The sequence below is a fragment of the Meleagris gallopavo genome, chromosome 22 (assembly GCF_000146605.3).
Source record: "Meleagris gallopavo isolate NT-WF06-2002-E0010 breed Aviagen turkey brand Nicholas breeding stock chromosome 22, Turkey_5.1, whole genome shotgun sequence".
NCBI lineage: Eukaryota > Metazoa > Chordata > Aves > Galliformes > Phasianidae > Meleagris > Meleagris gallopavo.
In genome coordinates, this window is record NC_015032.2 from 3,866,133 (window position 1) to 3,888,027 (window position 21,895).

The window sequence follows — 21,895 nt, forward strand, 5'->3', positions numbered from 1 at the left end:
AACAGGTTTGTTTTCAACTCCCCTAATTGCCTGCTAATTGAGAGCAGATGCAGGCCTTAACTTTCAGCAGATAAAGAACAGTTTCTTCTCCAGGGTTCCTCATCTATCACGAGGTCTCTGATGTGTGCCTGTGAGCTACCCAGGTTAGCGGTGCTGAGGCAGAGAGGGATCAGAGCTGCTCCTCTTAGAACTGTGGAGATGGGAGGGAAGGCAGAGCTGTGGGATTCATCAGTAACATCATCATCATTATTGTTTCATTTTGTACTTCAGTGCACTTCCTACAGCAGTGCAGGTTTCCTTCTTGGGGGGTGGGGGGAATTCTCCGAATTATAGATGGGCTTCTTGTTATGATAGAAATCACTGGGTTTATGAAAAATGCATTGCTGTCATATTCCATTATCTACTTCCTCCCGTGCTGCAATTCTGTAGCTTGCAAGTCATTAGATTCTTTCTCAGAGTTCCTTTGAAATAATCCTTTCAAAAAACACCATTCATTGGGTATGACCCCAGAGAGATACTGTCTGGAACTAAAGCTCTCTTTTAGTTCTGCAAGGGAGACCTGTAACAACAAGATAAGTGCATGTGTATTCCAACTAACGTCTGGAGTTTGCTCCCTCCATTAAATGCAATGGGAGCCCACAGTTCAAATGGTAGACTTTTGCTTTGTAAATGTAGGAGAAAATTTAGTTCAGATATGTAGGTAAATTTGCATTTGGTAGTGATTTAGTGTTCCATGGTCTGTTTTAGTTCCAACTTAAATATTACATTAAAACCAGCAATAAAAAGAAGAAAAAAACGTGCTAACTGCAGGGCTCAGAAAGAGAGGGGATGATTTTGTTCTTGCTGTCAGCTGCCTTTTGCTCTCTCCTCTTCATTTAGCGAGTCAGCAGCAGTGGTGAAGTGACAGCCTTCAGGTCTTTCTTCAGGACTCTTTTTGCAAATGAAAGCAGCTCCTGGTGTTCTCTGTATCACTTACAAGGTGCCTGTGAATTTGAAAATTCTTGCATCTGGTCGTGAAAAGGCGGTGAGGATTAGCAGTTCCGTGGGGTAAGAGGCCCTCTGTGTGGGGAGGCTGCGTGGGTTGGTGCCACCTGGGTTCAGAAGGTCAAAAAAGGATAATTTAAATGCAGTTTTTTAAAGAGGCAACAAGAAACCAGTTTGGTGGTTTGTGGATCATAAAGAAATAGGGATTAAAAAAAGAGGGACTGATGCATCCCAGCATCAGTCAGAAATACCTGAAAGCACCTGGAAACTGCACTGCTAAGGGTTGCTCTACCCCAGAGCCACAACACCTTCAGGTTTCCACTGTGATCTCTTTGTGAAGCCCTGCCTAGCCACAAAGCCCCTCTTCCCTCCAGAGGCCTCACTGTGAGCACAGAGTCACCCCACCATCACCGTCGCTCCCTGGAACGCTGCCATAAAGCTGGTGAGCCGAGTCCCGGCCTCGCGGCGACGCAGGCAGTTTAATAGGAGGGCAGGGGGCCTACAGTCAGTAGCAAGAGGCATAGCAGAGTAAAGCAGTGGTCCATTAAATCAGCGCACTGGGGCCGAGGCATTTACAGTCACACAGTCAGATGTTTCCAGTAATTATTTCCCCATAGCATTTTTATTAGGTGCTCCATAAATAATGTTCACTGCCATGCTCCTCTCACGGTCTGCACAAAAAAAGAAAAAAATAGTAATAATGGAGAAGAGGAGAGGAATGTAATTCGCTTTGCCTTCAGCTGGATTTTGGGGTAATGTTGCCTTTCAGCCCTAGTGTAGCAGATGTGAGTTTGGAAAACAGCAGCAAATTAGTTCTTTGAAGACCAAACGTAATTCCCTGTCACCATCACGAGACTAACACAATGCGAGGCAAGTTCCTATTTGAGGTTTGGATGGTATTCTGGGCAGTTTGATCTAGTGCTTCATCTAGCAGTTGGCATCAGCCCATGGCAGGAGGTTGGAAGCAGGCGACCTTTGGGGTCCTTTCCAACCCAAGCCATTCTATCACTTAGATCGGTCTCCTGGCTGTGGATCCCATGCAGACCTGGGGCAGGCAGGCAAGGAAGCAGTGGGATTGGACTGGTGTTTGTTTGTTGTTAATGTGTTATTAGTTTTTATTTTTAGAAGAGCTTAGATAGTTCAAAGCCAGGTTCATCAAACAGCACTGCCTCCTCTCTGGGAAAACTTCCCAAAGCTCATCACTGTCACTGTGTTTTATCCAGTCTGGACATGCAGCATCTATTGATAGATCCTGGCTTTTTGGTGGAGGCTTTTGTGCAAAAGCTTTCTCCAGAAAATGTCTTTGTGTGGCCTGACTTGTTCTCATGTCAGGCAATAGAGCTTCCTTCCTTCCTGGCACTGGGATCCGTTTTACTAAGGCTACTTTGATTTTCAACATAAATTTTCTAGCCAAAGTATTATTCTCCAAATAAACTCAAATACTTGGGGGCTCATTGCTGCATTACTGGGCTGTGATATCGTGGCCAACTTCAAGCTGAATTCAGAGGAGCAAGAGTAAAGCTAGGTGTAGTCAGCAGTCATAGCTCCAGTTTGCTACTGCAAGGATCAGCAGGTGTGTAATACTTGGGTCTAAGCTTAAAATCCATGTATCAAGTGTAGATGTGCACAAGCTGCATAAAAATTGCTATTAGTTTAGCAGAAAGCAAAAATTTTAAAGCAGAAAGTTTTAAATATGAAGGGTTTTTGTTTTGTTTACTTACAGTAACTATCAGTGTCTCCTTGGGCTTGTGCCCTTGATCCTTGATAGGCGCCATCTGTGCACGTGAAGGAACAGTTCTATATTCCAGAGGGAATACAGTATTTTAGTGGAGGTAATTTTCAGTGGTGTACAGCAGCCCCGATTGCAAGCTAAGACATGTAATTTGTTCATCTGATATACAGTCCAAGATTTGGGTCAGGCCCAGCGCAGTCCTCACACGTTGACTAGAAGAACCACATGGGAATGATTCCCCTTGTCCTCCTGGAGCAGGGTGCTGAAGCCTGCCATGGCTGAAGGATGCTCTGCTGTGGCCATGGCTTTAGCAATCCCATAGGGATTAGTAGAAAAAGGCAAATCGCTTGTTTCTCAGAAGTTATCTTCTCCAGATAATTTCTCAGTTACTTTTGTTCTGATTTGTTTCTACATTACTCAAACTGTTGTTCCCCTCAACTGGGGAAGTTGCAGCTTGAAATAAGATCTGAACCCATTCAATACAAATTTATGTATCTGTGTAGTGGTATCAGAAGACTTGGTTCAATGAAACCAGGCCAGTGGCATTTTATAATTTCCTCTTGCTCCAGCAGGTTATGGATTAACCCATTGTTATTTCACTCTGAGGGAGCAGAGAAAAAGATACACTCTGCAAAGACCGTGATTTTAAAAAATAAAATCCATTGGCTTTCTGAAGGAATATTTTATTGGAACCATAAGGTTTCTTTTTTTTTTCTTTTTTCTTTGAGAAAGAAAAAATTGAAATCCGGAGTTTATTTTTCCTTCAGTGTCTTTCCTAAGAACCAACAGGAATTGAGATATTTTTTTTCTCTCTTGTGTTTGTGCCTACTTATTAAACACACATGTGGCCTGGATTCCTTGCGTAGGTGCAAAGAGGTTTGAAAAAAGAGGGAAAGAAAAAAAGGTGTAACCCAGTCCATTGACCTGTCTCTTTGCCCTTAGGACTCTTTCGAACAGCTGTGAGAAAAAGAAAAAGGAGGGGGAGAGAGAGGAAAAAAGGAGGCAGTTTAACAAGCCAAATCCAGATGTTCATTTCATACACACACCCTGAACAGCTTTTGCATGGTTTATTTCGTTTTCTGAAACCATTTTTCACCAGCCTGTTTTCTCAGCTGGGAAACTTCTGGTGTAGTGTTTTCAAAAAAATATTGCATTTGGCATTACAAGAAAACAGAGCCTTCAAGACATTAAAAGGACAATATCCTTGTTTGACTTGGCGCAAGGAAGCAGGGCTATAGGAATTTTAGATTTTTGTACCACCCAAAGAATAGGTAAAAGAAATTTTCCACTCTTAAACCCAGTTTACATGGGAATTTGAGAGTTGATTTAGCTTGTTGTTGTTGTTTTTTTTTTTAAATTATTATTTTCATTTTACAGACTTCTCTGAAGACTTTATGTTGGAGTAGTGGGACTTAATCAGCATGAGGGGATAAGTAAACTGACAGAGATTATTTCACATCCACGTTTTGACAAATTGTAGTCCAAGACTCAAATTGAAGCTGAGAGAACCTTGTTTTCATCTTGCGAGGAGTATGTCTCGATATGCTTGCTCACACCAACACAGCACAGCCAGGCAGCAGAAAAAACTTGACACGATTTAATCCTGATGCACCTTCACTTAAAAGAAGCTGTACGATGTGAACCACAGCTGGTAGGGGCTCTGAGTGGCACTGGTGGCAATGGGGATGGTGAGAAGCCAACAGGACAGTTCTGCACAGAGCTTGGGGGTACCCCAGTGGTTGGCAAGGGAGGAAAAAAAGGGAAAACAAGTGCAAACAAGACCTATGCTTCTCTCATTTAGCTGATTAGAGGGTGTACTGCCCTTCAAAAAACAGCATGAAGCTGAAGGCAATGATTATTTGCTGTTTGCTGTCACAGCTTCAGAAGCTTTCCCACCTAAGTTTTTTTGCCTGTGAGATCCCAGAAGTGCTATTTGCTGTTCCTTATTGTATTAGAGAGTTGATTTTAAATTATCTGTATTTAAAAAAAAAAAGGGGGGGGGAGAGTCTGTAACTCTGGAATACATTTGAGCAGTGGTTCAGTGCTCCCATTGTTCAGCTGTTGTAAAACAGGAAAAACTGGAGATATTCTTATCAGAAATCTCACCATCCTACATAGGTTTCAGGCCCCGTCAACTAAGAATTAAAAACAGAAGATTGGAATTGTTGGTGAGAAAAGGTGGAAATCAGACAAGTTCAAATATAGAATTTGAAGACATGTTATGATTAAATTGAGGACAAACAGAAAATGGAAAAAAAAAGAAGTATAAAATATCCTAATTGCAAAAACTGCAACGTTACTTAAGTAAATAGAAATTTCAGGTATTAAAATGTTCCACACGGTGTTTTCCTTTCACTTTGCTACTGCTAAAATAAGGGCAAATCATCAAGTTTCTCTCTTTTGGCATTTCAGAGCACTAAGGATATGGTGTTTGTGCCTGTAGATGTGTGAGTCCTTAGGCCTTGGCAGTGCCATGCGGTGGAAATACTGGCATTTGGTGTCAGAATACCACCAAGTGGGCTATAAATACTTGGTCCTTGAACTAATATGCTCTTCAAGCAGAAAAAATAAGAGTCAGAAAAATCTAATTAAGGCTTAAAATGCATTAGGCAGATTATTTGGCCAGCAGAGCTAGAGTGGAAGGCTGCCAAGGAGTACTGGTGAGTTCTGTTGAGCACACCGGTAGTCTTTTAAAGCCACTGACTTGGTACACAATCTGTATAATCCTGGGGAAAGCTGATACTGCCTGTCCAGTTCAGGAGACCACAAATTTCTGATGTAAAGCACTACCCTGATGTGTAGTTGTTTTTTTTTCCCACTCCATTTTCTGGCAGTGTGTGCAGCATGTGTGCATGCGTACATCTCTGTTTTTGTGTGTTTGAGTACTTACACAACCGTTATTACACACACTTATAGAAAAGCATGTATTAATTGCCTGATCTAAAAGGACAGTCTGTTTGTGCAGCTCTCAGACCTAGGACTCTGGCAGCTTCGCATCTGGCTTAGAGTAGTAAGATCTCCCAGTAGCCGTGCTCAAAGGAAGCTAAATTTAGGGACATCTGCATGGATACTGTTAGGACTCTATACTTGGAAATACTCTGTTGGTGAGTAAGTGTACAATGCATGTGACTTGGGAAATGTCATTTTGGGATTTCTTTAAAGTCAAGATGAGATGCTCACTTGCCATAGCTGAGCATCTGCAGTAGGTAAAGGATGCTCATGCACTCCACAGGCCTGCAGTGACTGACATCCTACCAAGCACCTGGGTGTCCTCTGAAAGTTGTGCAGAACTTTCCTACCATGTCTTTCCCACCAAGGCTGGCTGACATGACAGCAAGTACTGGATATGTTATTTGGGGATTTTTGAATGCAAGGCTTTATAAACGAGACGAGTAACAAATCCTCTTGTTGAGGAAGGTTGTTCCCTGTAACATATTTCCTCTGAGACTCTGGAAGTTTTGTTCAAAATTCAGCTGTCCGTATTTATTATAGGGAATGGTTGCAACCCCAGCCGTGAGGCACAAGAAGAGGTGCTGGTGCTAACATGGAAGCCAGAGCTTGTGTCTGCCAGGAGGCGGGCGTAGTCAGGTCCACTTTGGAGCATGCTGTTGTTGGCACTGAGCTCAGGAGAGCCCAGAACATGGCGTTGTGTGCTGCGTGTCCCAGCCCCAAAAGATTCCGTTGTGGAGGAACGGAGAGGGTGAAGGAGGCTGAGGGCCCTTTTGTCGGGGCCGGCTCCTCCGTGGCCTTTTGCTTGCCGGAGAGAAGGGCTGCCCGCTGGACACAGGGAATGCCTTCTAGCTGCCGTCCCGTGCCCTGTCCTCCAGCCCCCTCCTCATCCTGTGTGGAACGCCAGTGCCAGCAGTGCGGCTGCCATTTTAGAACCTTTGCCAGTCACAGCTGTCACCTTGGTCACCGCTGCCCCGGACAACACACTCGCCTCTGAGAGCTCTGGCAGCCATGTCAGGAGCAAAGAGAGCGAGGGGCGAAAGTTGCCCTATTTTAAATGGGAAGAGGGAGCTTGGGTTCCCAGAAGCGAAGAGGAGGAGGGGGCCCGCCTTGACCATCAAGCGGAGGACGAATGAAAAGAGAGTCCGTTTCCATCGCGCCTGGACCGGCGCTGTGACCACCACCGTGGAGCCCATGGAGGTGGATCCACCTCTGCAGGAGCCCATGGAGGTGGATCCACCTCTGGAGGAGCCCATGGAGGTGGATCCGCCTGCGGCACAGCTGGCCTGGCACCACACCACCGTGCCAGGCCCCGCATTGGCGCTGTCACAGCTTTACCATCGCTGGTCCAGGCGCTCGGCTCCTTACCCGCTGCGCGGCCCCCGCCCCCAGCATTAGCTGGGTGGCATTAATTAACATCTGCTCCTCCTTCGAGCCTCCTCTGGAGCCAAATTCTGTGAGCTCCCCTTCCCATTTAAATGCTGCAGGAGTTATATTTCAGTTCTTGTTTCTGTTGTTGATTTTAGTGTTTAGTTTTAGTGTTAGGAGTAGATTATTGTTCGTATTTTAGAGTTAGGCATAGGTTACTTTTAGTATTTTAGTGTTAGGCATAGTTACTGTTCTTATTTTAGAGTTAGGCATAGGTTCCTGTTCTTATTTTAGAGTTAGGCATAGGTTACTCTTAGTCTTTTAGTGTTAGGCATAGGTTATTGTTCATACTTCAGAGATAGGGGTAGATTGCTCCTATCAACTGGAAGTTAGCAGTGCTCACTCGGTAAGCACACGTCTGATTTATCATCCGAAGACGTGAGTATGACTGCCGTGAGAATGGAGGTCTGATGGCATCTCCAATTAATTGAATTTCCATTGTGACTTTTCCGTTGCAGACTGTCGATGAGCGGAGTCTGAGTGTCAGTGAAATTAATTTGGGACTCAGAAGAACAATATCTAATTGTGTCACAAATGTCCTGCGTGGCCACTGCAAGGTAGGTGTGCCTTACTGTAAGCCTGCGCTGAAGCAATGTTGGTTAAGCACAGCTCATCCTGCTGTCCTCAACAGATTGGCTTTCTGCGTGCTTTATTTCTGTGTTGGTGTTGTACAGCACAGCAGCAGCAAGCCTGTGAATATGTACACAAGGAACGTGAAAATAATATTAATAATGTTAGTTATTAATAAAACAGTCATCACACATCTGTGATCAACCTCAGGGATAAGTGTCATGATCCATCATTAGGTTGTAATACAGAGTCAGTAAGAAGAGTTTGAGAGGAGAAAGTGAGAAAGGAGAGGAGCTGTATGGGGCAGTTTGCAGCGCTGTTGCCTTGTACTGTCAGGCTGAATCCTTCCAATCATGTACAGGGAAAATAGCAAATCTGCCAAAGAGTGAGAGTGCTTATTTTAAGCAAAGCAATGACCCATCCTGCATAGCCTCCAAAAAGTATATTCTTTGTTTAGCTCATGTTTATGCCCTGTAAACATTCCCAATCACTTCATTTAAATAGCTGTATTCAATAACAAAGACAGGTGTAAGCACTGGTTCAGTAATCTATTCTGAGAGGGGTTCATACCTGCTCTGGGAACACCCTTATGAGCGCTGACGAATCTGTGTTAGCCCCTCTGATCTCATCCACTGCCACATAGCACAGGAGAAGCTTCATACTGTTGACTGCATCTCTCTTGAATTTCCCTGTAACTTTAGCCCACGTTTGCCTAACACTTTGCAAGGCATGGGGAAACATTTCCCATCTTATTTAGACTGAGTTCAAGGAGAAATCATGATGTTCCTCTTTGGCACGCCCTGCTAGACTTGTTTTGATACCACTACTTGTTGCTTTGGGGAGGTTGTCCATCCTGAGCTGTCTTCTCTACAGACCCTCTACCATTATGGCTCTTCTAGCGAGAACAGATGCATCAGGTTTTAAGAGTATTTCTTTTGACAGTATAGTTATACTTTTTTTTTTTTCGTTCTCCACTGGAGAAATAAAAGTAGCAAAGTTGCTTTTTGTCCACAGTGTGCATCCGTGCCCCTGGCATAGAGACAACTGAGGAAGGGAGTGAGGTTTATTCGCTTCCTGAGGTGACAGTGCAAGCAGCATGCAGAAGTGAACTTGGGCATCCATAAACAGGACTGTGTGTTTGTGTAGCTGTGTGTTTCCTAGTACAGTACTAGTCTTGACCTGTTTGTCCCATAGAGATAAAACACGGGGAGAACGACAGAGTTCACAGGGAATGGAAAGGCCTGCAATGAAGTCACAAATGGCAGGTGGTACAGATCGTATTTTCAGTTACGCTTTATTCTGTCTTCTGTTTCGTGGGAGTGAGAGTTTAAATCAGAGGGTGGCATTGTCGATGAGATAGGAGATGGGGATTTCTGAAAGGGAATGTCTACATCACTGCAAAAATATAATTGGTATTCTCAGAGTCATGGACTGGTTAAGATTGGGACTGGCCTTTACAGATCCTCTGGTCTGGGCCCCTGCTTAAAAAAGGACCAACTTCAAAAGGCTGCTCAGGTTGCTCTGCACCATGTTCTGTGAGGTTTTAAATATCCCCAGCGTTGTGTATTTCGCTCTGCAGCCTGCTGGAGAGCTTAGCCGTACACGCTGTGATTCTTTTTAAGTGGAACTGGAATTAGTTTTGCTGCAACTAGTGGTTGTTGCCTCTCATCATTGTTGCTTATCTGAGAAAACTTGGATGCTGCCTCTTCTGTAATTATTCATTGCCTTGGTAGAAGGTACAGTTAGGATCCCCTCCTTTAACATTCTCTTCTTCAGGCTGAACAAATTCACTTCCCTCATCTGTTCAGCTGTCTCAATAGCCCACTTCTGGACTCACCCTGATTTGCTGATACCCTTCTTGCACTCTGAGGGAACATGATCCCAAGGTGGAACTGTGTTTTAGTTATGGTTAATGCTTTCTATTAACTATCTTCTCTTTTGACATCGGATGCTCAGCCTTTGGCCGTAATTATTACAGTGGCTCTCATTCAAATGTTGGGAACATCGGGGCGTACCTGAAGCCTTCTTGGAAGGGCCTGTTTCCTGAGCACACACTGTACCCAGCACATCCTGTCCCATTCATCTGGCCCTCTGTGACAGCAGTACTGCTAATTGACTTTTTTCCCATTGCTGAACTGCCCGGATCATCCTGGAGGTGCTGCATTTGTTTTCTTCTTTGACCAACTGTATGCACGTCTATTGATTCAACAAAGGAACCAGGAACATCTAGGACAAGCAGGAGTGGAAAACTCTCAATTTTTCTTTTCTATGAATAATTTAGTGCCAAGTTAACTGAAACACTTGAAAAAGATTTTTGATGCCTAGCTTCATTCGGCCAACCCTCTATATCCAAACATGTTCTCCATCACTGTCACCACCCAACACTTCATCTTGTCCCACTCACAGGAAAGGCCTTGTGGAAATAAAAAGGGAATGGAGAAGAAAAGCAGATTATTGTTGCCATTATGCATGCCTGTGTGTGCACATGTGCTCTTTAAACTTACATTAAGGAAGAAAATGGATTCTATAAGAAAAGGAAGAATGAAACCCAAGCCATATTGACCTTCCAAACTGTATAATCCTTTCAGGGATACAGGCTGGACTCTGTCACACTATAAAGCACAGTACCACATTCCAGCTCCCTTCTATGGAGCAAGTGTTTTTATCAGAGTAGTATATTCTCATCCACTATGCTCTCAGCAGCAGGATGAGCGGGACCTCCTTGCCTGGCAGTGGTTTCTGCAGCTATTTCTGTGGGAAGGCCCTCCTCCATCTGGTACTTGGCAGCAAGGAGAACTTTCCTCTCAGATGTTTTCCCTCTTTTTCTTGCCCTGTTTAAGGTATACCCTTTGGAAGTCTGCAGCTTCCAAGATTTATTTTTGCACGGGGCACATACTTTGTGTTACGTGGTCTGGCTTTCTTTTCTTTGAGCAGAATGCTGCCCCATGCCCTGCTTATCCTGGCAGGGGAAGAAGAATGCTGTTTGCTTTAACATTACCTTCGGTCTCAGTATGCAGCAGGTCAAAAGATGTGACAAGTACACATGCTAATCCCTTTCCCTTTCAGTTAATAGAATAACACAGATGGGAAAGTTTACATTGGGATCTGATGCTTGCTCCAAGCTAAAGTTAAGAGAGAGACGGGTTGGGCAGAGTGAATCCTATACAAACTCACCTTCCTACTCTGCACTGAAAAGCTCCTAAACCCTGCTTGCTCTGCTAAGAATTTTCCCCTTCCCCTTTACCCTCCTTTTGAGAGCAGTAGCTAGAACTGACTAACGTACTGAAAGCTATTGTAGGATGAAACATTCCCAAGAATCAATGATATTCAAGTGAATAGAAGCCAACATTTTCCATTGAAATACCAGCGTTTATTTTGAAATGGTGACTTTTTAACTTCTGACATTCCTGAGCATTGAAATATTCCATAGGAAAATTGCCACTAAAATCACGCATTTTCTTAGGAAACATATTACAAGTTTTTTTTACGTATAATTGAACTATTTATGTTTCATTTGATTTTCTGTTTCTTTGTAACCTCCAGAGATGTCCTCTTATACGACATATCCCATCAGTAACTCCTCCATACCTGAAGATTTTCCAATTACATAACCACCTCAGGAAGCAGAAGAATAAGACCTGGGATTGCACCTCTGATGCAATGAGCTGCAGCATGACCAGGAAGGTCGATCCATTGCCCACCAAAAATCACCTTCTGCTCACCAGGACATCAAACCTCGCAGCATCCTCATACAATGAGAACCTTTTGCTGGATCCCCACCTGGGAGCAAGGTTTGAATTTAACTGGAAGTCCTTAAATTTAAGATTTTGAGGGTGTCTCCAAGGAGACATTTAAGATAACTTAATACCTGCAATCTATTCTGATAGATATGGGCATCAGAATGCATATTTAAACAGAGAAACTGTGTCTTCTACAATTCTTTATTCTTTTTAAAAATCTTGATTTTTAAAACTGAAGCTATGTGCTAATTAATGAAAGTAAGATTTGAAATGCGATTAAAATGTTCTAAGTTTTACTGACAAGGACACATATTTGCACTGAACTTGCTAGCAATGAAAATATTGATGTTAGTTTGTAATAGGAACTGTGCCTATAAGGTTTGCTTAACCACAGATGTATTGCTCATGGGAAGCACTCCACTAAGCGACCTGCTTTGTGATTAGAGAGCTACTGCTTGTGTTTGAGAATGACTGCCTATCTTTTTCATCTCCTTTCTTTCAACATGTGCTGTTTTGGTGCCTTTTTCACACTGCTTTAGATATTTCTCTCTGATTTCAGAGCAGACAGGGTTGTACCTCTTTCAGCCTGCTGCCTATTGATAACATTGACGTTTAGTTTACAGATTAAATTTTGGCTTGTGTTTGGTTTGGTCTAATACAAGCTCTGGTATAGATGGGTCTAATTAACAGGAAAACTACAGCTGAACCCCTATGAAAAGGCAGTATAAAAGGACCAGGAATAAGTACTAGCAGTGATTTGACACATTAGGATTACTTGGCTTGGAAACACACAGTGTAAGGGGAGAAGCAAAGCTGGCGGCCTTGTTGCAGCCAAACAACAAAGGACCCGTACTGCTTTCTAACTCTGACCTGACAACTGTGGCTGAAGCCTGAAGCTTCAGATCTGAGTGAAGCATCCATCTTGATCAGTGGAGAGATGCCTCCCCACAGTGAGCAGCTTGGACTAGAGACTGACATTGAGGTGACTAGCATGAGTTGAGAGAGGTCCTGCCATCAGAGCTGGTACACAAGGTGACTTGGATACACAGGCCAAGATTCGTGACTACCCATTTTGGCCAATTTTTGGAGGTTTTAGAGTTGGAAGGCAGGCTTCCAGTTCTTTCTCTCCAACTGATGACTGAGATGAATGCCTCCAGGGGAGCTGAGTGTTCCACAAAAGCTCTGAGCAAACTTCTGGAGATGCTTGTTTTCCCTTCCTTTACAGACAAATTTCAAATAGCAACAACATTTTGACAGTCACTGCAGTGATTAAATGTGGGCCAGGTGTGTCAGGTCCTGGTTGCTACACAGGCACCAATGTTCACATTGGTCGCAGTGGAAATTCAGGCTCCTTTTATATGAGGCAAGGAACCCAAACACTTCTGTCTGCCTGACCTTTACTCTCCATTGCAATTTCATTGCTGACTTCTTTGCTAAGAGCATTAACAAGGGGGAACAATTAGTGCCCATCACAAGGAGAGCTTTTGTAACATGGGTGACTGCCCTCAAGAAACACTGTTGAGACCACCAACTGTTTTATTTGTTTTTGTTCCAGTTTTTGCTGATTGAGAAGCTCATGAGATACATCTAATTTCCCTGGAGGTCCTCGGGGAAGCAGTGGTCAGACAATCCTTTCCTAGCCTGCTTTGGGCAACGCTGGTGGTACAGCACTGCTGGCACTGCATGTGGGCTGCTGTGCTGGTAGGTCTTGTATAGCACTGAGGTTTTTACGTAGGTTTTTAAAGTGCCCCCCAATGGGGTCTGAATCAATGCAGCAGGCAGCTGTTGTCAGCCACCAAACTCTTGTTATTAAGTAGTAAACACTTTATTCATGACAGATTTTGAACAAGTGACCTAGTGGCAAACAGCTCTGTGCAGCTCAGTGTTTTGGAGGGTAGACAAAAATCTCCCATAATGGGGATGGGGCTTAAGAATCTCCTCCTGGGAGCCACTGCCTGAGGCTTCTTAAAAATAGCCTCCATGCATGCCACGGTGCCACATGGAAGTTTCAGATCTATACCTGCCTACAGACCTTCGTTTTAAAATACCGGGTGCCTTTGTATCTCTCTGCATGAAGTTATGATCACAGGCATCTCCCAGGGCAGTAGGCAGCATGCAAACTGCATCACCCTTTGGCTAAATTGAGCAGGAAATTCGGTACCTCTTGGAATCACACTCCTTCCTGCTTCCTCCAGTTTGAGGGAGGCCACTGTTTTGCTGCTGGCCATTAAACCCCAGGAGGCCTCTTTGCCTTCCCTTATCCTACCCCACACAGCCTAAGCTGCTCTTGCCAGCAAGCTGAGCTGAGGTTGGCCTTGTTTCCTCCCCCATAATTCCACTCCCTGCTTGGAAGAGAACAGTGGTGAATGGATTAAACTCTCCCCTTTCTCTGTGGCCAGTCTATCTGTCCTTCCTGTGTATGGGAACACAGACTGAGTCACACTGTCTTGTAGTGACAGACAGAGACGCAAAGCCTGCACTTTAACTGGACTTTGCATCCAAATATCTCAAAGAACTTCAAAAGTTACAGTTCTGCAGTGTAAATCAAATATGCCAGTACCTCCAGACCATCGGTCTATATTTAGTACTTGTCTCTACTGACATTATTTGGATTATTTCCACTGAGTACAGCTGAGAGCTGGATGATCTGAGAGATCATCTAACGTTTCTTTGTCAACTTCTTTTGTTCACTTTATTTTCATATATGAAAGATCTTTCATCCTAATGCAGATATAGTACAGACTTGTAACCTCACAAGCTAGAAACAGTTACAAGATCATGTCCATAATCAGAAGTAAAACTGTGTCTTATAAAAACATCCGTTTACCCAGAAGATGTATTTTCATAATGAGCATCAGGCACAGCATGAATACCAGTGCATTTAAAGCATACAATTAAGTGCGTGTGTGTGTGTATTATCAAACTGCTTGGGAGACCAAGCCAGAAGATAAATATCCTATGAGTTATTTGTATGTTAAGATAACCTATTTCTCAATTTTGTTCTCCACTCAGAGATCACGTGAATGATCAAATTTGTAACAAAACATTCAAAATATAGATTTTTTTTTTTTTTGTGTAAGAGAATGAAACTTTGCCATGATGCTTATAGAAAGGGTTGTCAGTGCTGGGGAACATGATGTTCTGAGATTACTGCTTCCCATGATTGTCTCACAGATCTCTCTTATTTCTTGTTTGTTTGTTTCTGTCTCTTGCCCTGCATTTAGATACTGGGCTCCTCGGGCAGAGTGAGATTCAGCCTTCAGTGTTACAGCAGTCATTATTGCAAAGGAGCAGTTTGGGAACAAACTGTCATCACAAACATCTGTGATGGTCACAGATACTGAACGTAAGTCACAAAGCAAGCTCCACAGCTGAGTTTGGATTTAAATACACAACTGCATAAAAGGTTTATGAGAAAGCACAGATTTTGTATAGTCACATTTAGTTCCTCTTCTGTTTCCTGATGAATGACAGCCATGCATTCCAGGAAAGACGTGACCACATACATCAAGCTGAGTTTCCTCCTGGTGAAACCCTCACGTGCACTCCGTCATCCCCAGAGATGGCAGAGAACACTGGGTCCTGGGTTCATATTTCATATGAATTTTGCTATGAATCATATCTCCTCTTGACACCAGAGCATCTCATCTCATTGCTGTCTTTCTGAGGAGTTAGTTGACTCATCACTCCCGAGTTTTTTTCCTTGGTGCATTTCTCTTTCCCTTCACCTGATATCAGTCCTGCCTTATTCTTTAGCACCACTGTGATGCATGTATGCATTTCAGTGTCATTTGCAGAGCCCATCTACCGTTTGAACACAGGCCTTGGTGAATGGGAAGGAAGAGGAAGAGTAGAGTGGCACTATTCCTGGAAGGGCAGCAGCCCTTCTACAGATGGAAAATTTCTGTGAATTCGAGGCTGTTTGCAGGCAGTCTAAACTCTACCTATGTTCTTGTGCCTAATGTTATCCACAACATATTCTGGACCTTCAGAGTTGCCAAACCAATAGGAAACCAAAGCTGAACTAGGTGAATTAGATGGAGTACAGCTGTTGCAGGACACGTGAGTTGTGTCCTTTGTAATCACGGAACTTACTAGCAAGGCTATGTGAATAATGGACTATTTTTGTTTTCTGACAATTCTAAAAACATTCTGCAAAAATATTTGTAAAGGTTGTTTGAGTGTATCCAAAACAAACTGTCTTTAGGAAGCGTGTGAACTGAAAAGCTGTCTGCCTTGCTTCTTTGGTCGCATGAGAAGTTTTACCTCCTTTTTTTGCATGTAATTGTTTGTCCTAATTTAATATTTCTTTAAATTTTAAGTAAAAACCTTATAGAATTTGAAGTAACTTTAAAGTGGTTAATGAAAAAATACGTGTGTTGGTCACCAGCTGTTATTACAAGCCTTCCACATTACTTTATGACCAGAGGAGGCTTTAGGCAGCCAAACAGGGGCTGTATGGGCCCTAAGTGCCCCTCCAAGTCTTGTAAAACCAAGCCATGCTCTTGCCCTCTCATCTCTAATGCTACATGGAAAACAAAACATGCTACTATTCGGCCTGCTAACCACAGGTGCAAACCGCTGCAGATCTTGAGGATGTTCTGGTATAACTCCATTAAAAATGAACGATTAAAAAAAAAAAAGAAAGAAAATCAGAATCTACAGAACAAAATCTCATGACATAAAACCCACCCCATCCCCTTCCCTTTCCTGTGGGTATCAAGTGTGTGGTGCTTTAAATCCGTGACTGTTAGGAGTCAACTGTTAGGAGTGGCGGAATACTTTTACTTATCTATTTATTTATTTAAATGGTCTTTAAGCCCTGCACAGAGCTGGCTGTGGGCTTGTGAAAAAGAGTTATCAAAGCCTTGGCATGGCGTTGTTTTGTTCTGCTTTTCAATGCAATTTTATCCGTTCCTGCAGCTGGCTGTTCCTCTTTTAACAGCCAGGCTCTTCAAACCAAATGCTTAGGATAGCTTCTAGGTTGCCAGGCTGGTTAGAGATGATTGTGTCTGGCAGAATGTCTTTATGGTGTTGGTGGTAAGGGAAAAGCATACGTAGTGCTATTGATCGCTGCTGGAAATCTGAAACCTGCCTGTGCCTGGTGCCATCCATGATCTGAGTGAAGGCGATTCTGAAGTGGCAGTCTGCTTGATATCAGTTTAAATTATTTTCCCCTAGAAGTCAGTGGTATCTAAAACAAACTTCAGGAGAATTTAAGACAGATGAACTCTGGGGTTGTGTTTTGCATCAAGACTACTAGGGCCTTAAAGCACCTCTCGCCTGCACTAGCACTAGTTGGTGAGATATCTGCCTGTAGCTGCCAAGAAAGGGCAGTGAAAGGGTGAAGAAAGGGAGAAGAGAGCATTGCTTAGATATGTTGGAAGAGGACACAGAGCTGGGAGAGTCTGCTGTCATCAGGAGCAAGGCGAGATGTTCCACATGCTGTCACTTGGATGCAAGTGGCAGCAAACCAGAGCCACCATGGAGCCACATGGCAGTGTTTGGATGCAGCATCCAGGTTCAGCACAGATAACTTCTGCCTTGCTCATCTGACATCCTTAAACTACTGAAATGGCTCCTTCATTCCGAAACTACCAATTTCACCCACCAGTCTGACCCTTATACAACAAATCAGCCAGATAGAAGGGCAGTATTCTGGAGCACTTACATTTAATGCTGCTTTAACAAAGTCACCTTTGGAAAGTGAAAAAGATACAAAAGTTCATAGAAATTTTCACTACTGAGATATCAGTATGATGTGTTTGAAACCATTTTCTTTTCACCCATCTTTCTTTTACCATGATGAATTGAGAATTCAGGATCTCAAAATACTTGGCAAACCAAATACTGAAATCTTCTGAGATATTCTAACTCAATCCTATTGAAAATTTGTGTTTGATCTTTATTCTCTGGGGTCCCTAGTGTTTATGTAAACAAATTCAGATTCTGAAGTGAAAAGTTGGTTATACAAAGAAAAAATAATTTGCCCAAAACCTGAAAATGTTTCTGCAGCTTTGAGATTTTTTTCTGATTTTTTCTTTTTTCTTTATTTTTAGCAACTGGATAAAGCACCAGTCTAATACATTTCCGTGAAGAGTTTCAAAGTTGGTGTTTCCCAGAGGAAAAAATATAGGAGCACACTTTTCATCTCATTCCACTTGACCCAGCAGACCAAGCTGGGCTCCAGGAGTTACACACATCTGAAATGAGCTGTGAGGTGCAGCCATGCTCTCCCTGTCACTCAGGTACCTTGCTTTCACAGTTCCAAAGTGGGGCTATAGTGTTTTTATTATGTCTAATAGTGTTTGTTCCACATGTAACTCCATTTTGACTTTTTTTTCTTTCGTTTCTTGCTTAGGAAGCCCACTGCCAGGGCACAGCTGTGGGACAGGAGCTGATGCCCGTGCCCAGCTGATGAAGTGAAGGGACTGTGAGCTGCTGGCTCTGAAGTAAAAACAATCACTCTGAAATCTCAGAGCTTCCTCAGAAATGTAAAAAAATGGGGTGGGAGCACAAGTTAATTGTGCTTTTACACACTGTTATACTTGTCACCGTGCCAGACTCTACATTTCTTCCAAGGGTGAAATGAAAACTCCAAATTCATGTGGTTATGAAACAATTTCAGTATGAGCACTCAGTGAAGAATTATAAAGTGGGAAAGACACAGTCCTGTGTCTCAGCTGCTTGAGAAGGCACTGAATTGATCAAGGCATCTTCCAGCTTAGAGGAGTTTTCTGGAGTGTACTGAAAACATTCTGCATCTGCATATTGAATGCGTATAAAGAACTGCAGAAAAGCTGATGTGATATGACATTACTTTGATTAGGAGATGAGACAACTGGCAGAAGGCATCGTTATTCCAAGAAGTCTCATTTCTCTGCATCTAGAAATTTAGGAAATGAGTCTGGTTTGCCTGCTTTACACCAGAATAGACTCATACACTGCAAATATGGCAAGAACTCACTGGCACTATAGGGTAATCCTGGAGATAAGATCCTGGTGGGAGACCGGGATGAGCAAGGACTGAACACCTTTTTCTCTGCCTACAGTGTATGGTGACTGTTGAGTCACGGCCTGAACCACTGATTGATCACCTGAGGCAAGGACTGGGTCAGCCATGGGGTACAGGTGAAGGCAATTCAGCTGTGTGACCAAAAGGGTGGAACTACATTCCACCTCTCCTAGACCCCATTTAAGGGCTGAGTACCACTGGGGAAGGATCTTTTTCTGGGGATCCCTCCTTTGTGGAGCTTTTCATCGTGCGCCTAAATCTTTGTATATGGGTGAGTATTCCTGCTCTGCTTGTTCTTTTGCCATCTCTCTACAATGTTCTTTTCAACTGTACATTTATTGACTGTATGTACTCTAATGCAGCTGAGATACTTAAAGGTATCTGTAAGCTTAGCTGGAGTTAGCCCTACTCTCTGTTAGTCAAGAGACTAATGAAGCACAGTATGAAAGGAGAACCAGTTCAAAATACCAGTCTCATTGGACAAGTAGTGTTTTGTTTATTTCTGTTATTAAAGAACTGGAATCAATCCACATTAAAAACTTGGTGTGCCTAAAGTTGTCGTGTACTGAACTACTCTTGTATATACATAACCTCATATCCTTCGTGATACTTGGTAGTCTCACTCCCACTTGGGTGCTCAGCCCCATTGATAATGCCATGTGCTAATTCAGGCACGCAGGCTTCCATGTAATGTTCTTACTATGAAGAACAGTTGGTCTTGAGGGGAAAACAGTTACACAGATGACGCTGTTTTCAGGAAAATGAAAAGTACTGGGTGAAAAAGGAAGTTTTGACACTGTGTGAGGTGTAGAGTTTACACACAGCAGTTTTTGTTGCATGTATATAAATGGGTGATTTACCATATTTAAATAAAATAAATTCATACACCATTTGTGTCTAATTTATGTATTTGTAGGGATAGATGGAAACCTTGGTTTGAAAAGCAGTTTGCATAACATCTGGTATGTCAACAGTGTAACCTTCCAATTTACTCGTTGGTGAAAACGTTGATGGAATGAACCTGTACTCAGCATTGGTTTACACAGATTTCCTGGCAGACAAAGCAGTAATGATTTGCATGTCAGTGTAAGTGACATGTGCCCTCCAGTTTTGAGAAGTTTACACAGCTCAGAGGTATAAAAAGAACGGAGCACATGGCTGGCTCTTTGCAGACGTATGCTGGCAACACAAACCCCTTGTATTTGTGAAGTGTGAAACACCATCTCATTTTGACTTCCAAGTTTTCAAGTGACTTTTGATTTTTCACTGAAACTGCTTCTTTGGTGTTTTTGGATTTTGTGGACACAGGAAAAAAGATAAGATTATAGACCTATAGGTAGCTTAAACCCTCACAGTATGCAGTCAGTGAGCATATTTTTTCAATTACTTTTACTTTTATGTGCTTTCTTTACACAAATATATTGTACTGGGATATGAGAGAGGAACCTTCTGAATTCTTGATTGTTATTAATAATATGACAACAGATGACAACATTAGGATATTACTTACACCTTGTATATTGCCTGTACCAGACTGGTCATAAATCACATAAATCACTGCTGTTACTCATTGTCTATAGAATCAAATCACAGAATGGCCTGGTTGAAAAGGGACCACAATGATCATCCATTTCCAACCCCCTGTAATGTGTAGGGTCACCAACCGCCAGGCCAGGCTGCCCAGAGCCACATCCAGCCTGGCCTTGAATGCCTCCAGGGATGGGGCATCCACAATCTCCTTGGGCAACCTGTTCCAGTATGTTACCACCTTCTGTGTGAAGAATTTCCTCCTAATATCTAACCTAAATCTCCCCTGTCTCAGTTTTAAACCGTTCTCCCTTGTCCTATCAGTATTCACCCTTGTAAACAGTTCTCCCTTCTGTTTATACACTCCTTTCAAATATCAGAAGGCCACAATGACGTCTTCTGGAGCCTTCTCCAAGCAAAACAAGCCCAGTTCTCTCAACCTTTTCTCATAGGAGAGGTGCCCCAGCCCTCTGACCATCTTAGTGGCCCTTCTCTGGACCCACTCCAGGAGCTCCATATCCTCCCTGTACTGGAGGCCCCAGGCCTGGACACAGAACTCCAGATTGGGCCTCACAGGAGCTGAGAAGAGGTGGACAATCACCTCCCTCTCCCTGCTGGCCACTCCTCTTTTAGTGCAGCTCAGAATGTAGCTGGCTTTCCAGGCTACCCACACTGTCTGGTTTTGGTCTGATTAGAGTGGTGTATGTCTATATGGGTAAGGGGAAATCTTTTTGCATCTGTTGTTGCATAGCAGCTTTAAAAAAAATGAAAGCCACATATGACCCCATGCTTGCAACTAGGAAAGAGGCACTCCAGACCTGTGGTGCAGCACTCTTGCCCTGCAGTCTAAGCAAATGCTGACATGCTCTTGGATTTCTCAGGATTTGATAATCTGATTTCTTTTTAATCACTTCTTTAAGAATCACATTAGTTGGGCAAGCTGTTATGGTTATCAGAAGTTTAAGGAAAAGTTTTTACTGAGGCATGTCGTGCTTCATGTGGCTGTGTCTGTAGCAAAAATGCCGAGTCACAGCTTGAAGCAGTGACTGAACACCTGGTGGGTGGGAAGGCAGGGCCAACTCGGGAGCTCAGCTGCATGCACTGTACTGCAATGACTGGAGGGGGTGGAGCCGGGATCCATTTAAGGGTTTGAAGTCTGATTTAAGGGTTGATAGTGAAGGCAAAGGTATATTGTTTGCTTTATACTCAAGACCTTCTGAAGGTAGGCAGCTTGTTGCCTTTGTTTTTGTTCCTATGGCTGTTGCATTTGAGCAAATCCTTACTTGCTACAGCTTAGGACTCTTGCTGCTCTGCTGTCACTGTTGTGCTTTCTATCATGTTACAATGTCAAATGAACACAGTCAGTGTTTTATCTAGCAGATAAGATGTGTGTGAAACTGCCCTGGAGAAAGTCACTGTAAAACTCATAGGAGAAGGAAGAAAGTGATAGAGAATATTGACTAAGAGAAAACAAGGCAGGATGGGAGAGAGCAGATGAGAAACTGATGTATTTCTAGAGAGGTAGTCAAAGAGTGCTGTAGGTTGGAGGTCAACTTGTCCAACCTGAAATGCTAATATATAATGAGTACTGATTGCATGGAGGAAATACAACTGAAGACCTTAGTGGCTTTTGTTAGTTTTTTAATGCACCTACCCATTAATAACAAAACCCCTACAAATATGTGAAGGCATGAAGGCACTGAGGTTTATTTATTTACTGACTGCACAGTGTGGGGTTCCTGCAGAGCTTTTCCTCCAGCTGTGATGGCTCCGGACCCTGAAGTCAGAGCTCTGAAATGCTGTGTACAGCATAGAGCATTACTGGAGTCCTGGGCACACTGCCCACTGCGTTAAAATCCAATTCAGTTCTCACAGGTCATGCTGCCGGCCTAGCTGGTACTTTTCAGGGTCTTTCCTCTTTCTCCTCCTTTTGTTTGTTCTTTTCCTTCG

The 21,895-nt window shown here is 43.1% G+C and overlaps 1 long non-coding RNA gene across 2 annotated transcripts in view; it reads left to right on the forward strand.

The window, feature by feature from the left end:
• The window catches only part of LOC104913998, a 57,778-nt gene extending 39,244 nt beyond the window's left edge, over nt 1-18,534 (forward strand). Inside the window, exons 1-7 of one of the 2 annotated variants that reach the window (XR_004161843.1) lie at nt 5,857-7,439; nt 7,552-7,650; nt 11,207-11,454; nt 12,959-13,104; nt 14,628-14,749; nt 17,463-17,651; nt 17,765-18,534. This is a non-coding gene — a long non-coding RNA (uncharacterized LOC104913998). Of the gene's footprint in view, nt 1-5,856; nt 7,440-7,551; nt 7,651-11,206; nt 11,455-12,958; nt 13,105-14,627; nt 14,750-17,462; nt 17,652-17,764 lie in introns of those variants that run through there. The other variant, XR_002121109.1, reaches the window with a different exon arrangement.
• The last annotated feature ends 3,361 nt before the right edge of the window (nt 18,535-21,895 follow it).